Here is a 2857-nt window from a genome sequence, read left to right as displayed (position 1 = left end):
GCCGCTCCTTCGCTTGTCGACCGGTCGACGCACGTGGCCGCGCGCCGCCACCGGCCTCTCCTTGCGCAGAGGTCACCGCCTGCGGCTCCTTCGCTTGTCGACCGGCCGACGCACGTGGCCACACGCCGCCGGCGGCCTCTCCTTATGCGCAGGTCATGACACTCAGGAAGAGCGTGACGAACAAGTAGGTGAAGGACTTGACGGCGGCAACTGGTGATGGAGGTGACCTTCTCCAGGCCCGGCAACTGCGAAAGGACGACCTCGACGAGACTGAACAACACTAGGTACATCTGTTCATCCTGGCAGCAGTTCACGTCATGGCCCTTGTAATGGCGGCAGTTGCTGAGCACCACAGACCTACCCTCTCGAGGCAAGGAACTTCTTTCAGTCTCATCACTTTTGTGAACAAAATATTTACAGATCTTCAGAAGCCAAAGATGCTTAAGTAGTGAAACTGCTTGTGCTTACATGATCCTGTAACCCACTATTGCACCATAGAGAATCGTGTATTGTGTAATGCCACACACAGCTACACCTTGATCTCTAGGCCCTGCATGGACATGATCAAAACTGTAATACCCATTTATTCTGCCTAACCATGGACACGCATGCATCCTGACAACGTCCTTTTATACATGGCAAGAGTAGTTAATTTGAGGATTATTTGTTACCCATGCAGTAGCGGAAGGCAACCATGTACAGGTTTAGTTCCATTTGCCGTGGACGGTTCGGGCGAGGGGTAGCAGTCGAAGAGGATGACGGCGGTGTAGTATGTCATGTAGGTGCAACCCATCAGGACGATGGAGTCGAGGACCCAGCCCATCTGTGCCATGGTCCACGGCAGCGCCAGCATGCCGGACCTTCTACCATTTTGATCTTGTAGGGATCTTGACCTTACAAGAGGGCTTCCACATGGCGAAACTGGGCAAGATGTATTACTCCGAATATTTAGAGGCTAGATATTATTATGCAAATATAAAGAAAAATCACCGGGTGGATATTTCCTGACAAAAAGTACAGAACTAAGTTGTGGTTTTAAAATACACTTCAGGGAAAATGGAATAGCAATGTGATTGCTTTATATACTGCTTCAGTGATACTACTTCCATCTCAAAATATAAGGTGTTATTGTAGATAAACTAGACTACAAAAACGTCTTACATTTTGAGAATAGTAGCTTTGTACACTGCTTCAGTGTATATAACGGAGTCTCGCAGTTTAGATATATGAAAAAGGAGGGATAACAACACAAAATTCAATTACAACCAAGTATATTTTATTTGTTTGCGTGTGTAATTTCATACATTAGAATTTTTATCTATAGTACAGAATGGCCAAATTTTATCCTATGAAAATGGTTACTTCAGATTGTATTTCAGGGTGAAACATTTCCCAACGGAAAATGTATTGGTTATTGCTCTTTGGGCCAGAAAACTCCCTTCTTATTTGGTTTAGTTCGGCATTGAGTTATGATGGCACATGTATCTCTTTTGATTTTTATCTATAGGAATACTAATATAAAAGTATTATGTGCTGCACAGATATGTATCTCTTTTGATTTTACATTGCTTGTTATTTATGCGTAGCTTTATCTGTGGGATTCTATTTCAGGACACCCTTTCCAGTTGTTAGTTGAGGACTTGAGGTGCTTCTGATTTTCTCAATCGATTGAAGCATGCGGGTGCCTTTCTGAATGTCATTTTCTCTTCCCGCCATCTCAAATGCAAGCAAGCAAGCTTCTACCAAGGCATAGAAGAAGCCAATGAGTATGTTCCAGAACCTCTTTTATATTACTTCATCACAAAAAGTAACTGCAATATTTGCTTTTTACCTAAATACACATGACAGACTTGAATGATTTTCAGTTATATTGCATGATGCCCGACTAGTTTGATTATAATAATTCTTATTAGAATCACTGGCTGGTTTCATGTAGCAGAGCTTATTTTGTGGATGGATGCATTGGTTTATGTTTGCAGCCTTGTAGCTTTTCCCTAATGATATGGAGTTGATTACGATGAATGATGCGCTCCACTAAGAAAATGTTTTCAGTGTTCTTTGCCAATTTTTCATTTGTGTAATTACAAAAGGTAGGTTCTCAACATTACCTATTTGATAGGAAAACTTGAATACAAGGGTTTCCCAATATGTTCACTAGGGTTTTAATCCGAGTAATTTTCGTGTGATACAACATTTTTAAACATCTCTATTGCCTCTCTTATATATTTTGTACATCAATATATTTTCTTCATTTTATTAATATATTTTCTTTCTAGGATGAATGCCGATTGTCTTCACATGACGATACGTGTGTGCACGTGCAAGCTTACTAGTACCAATATAAAAAGACGTAAATGGGCAGATCCAACTGATCTCGGCCATCAAACTAAGTTAATCCAACGATTTAGACTGCTCCAATGGCGAGCATTCAACGTGTTTAACGTGCAATTAATATCATACCAAATATTGCATTTATATCTATATACCAATATAAATAGACCCAAAGGGGCAGATTCAACTGGTCTCAGTCATCAAACTAAGTCAATCCAACGACCTAGACTGCTCCAATGGCGAGCGTTCAACGTGTTTAACGTGCAATTAATGTCATACCAAATATTGCACTAATTACAAAATTAACACACAAATAATAGCATACCTAATATCCGCGTGCAATTAATATATTGCCTAAATATTAACGCGTGTTGTACATACGTATTTACTAGTATTTTCAAATGTACGTGAAGATTTGGTACCTCTAAGCAATTCGGATTGATGAGCTGTGGCGGAGCCGCCGCCTGGTGACCCTAGGCACTTGCCCGGGCTCGCTAGGCACACGCGTGCTATATATGATGGCCCC

The sequence above is a fragment of the Triticum dicoccoides genome, chromosome 6B, assembly GCF_002162155.2.
Source record: "Triticum dicoccoides isolate Atlit2015 ecotype Zavitan chromosome 6B, WEW_v2.0, whole genome shotgun sequence".
Classification (NCBI taxonomy): domain Eukaryota; kingdom Viridiplantae; phylum Streptophyta; class Magnoliopsida; order Poales; family Poaceae; genus Triticum; species Triticum dicoccoides.
The sequence above is the reverse complement of the archived record's forward strand: the minus strand, read 5'-3'. Positions refer to the sequence as shown.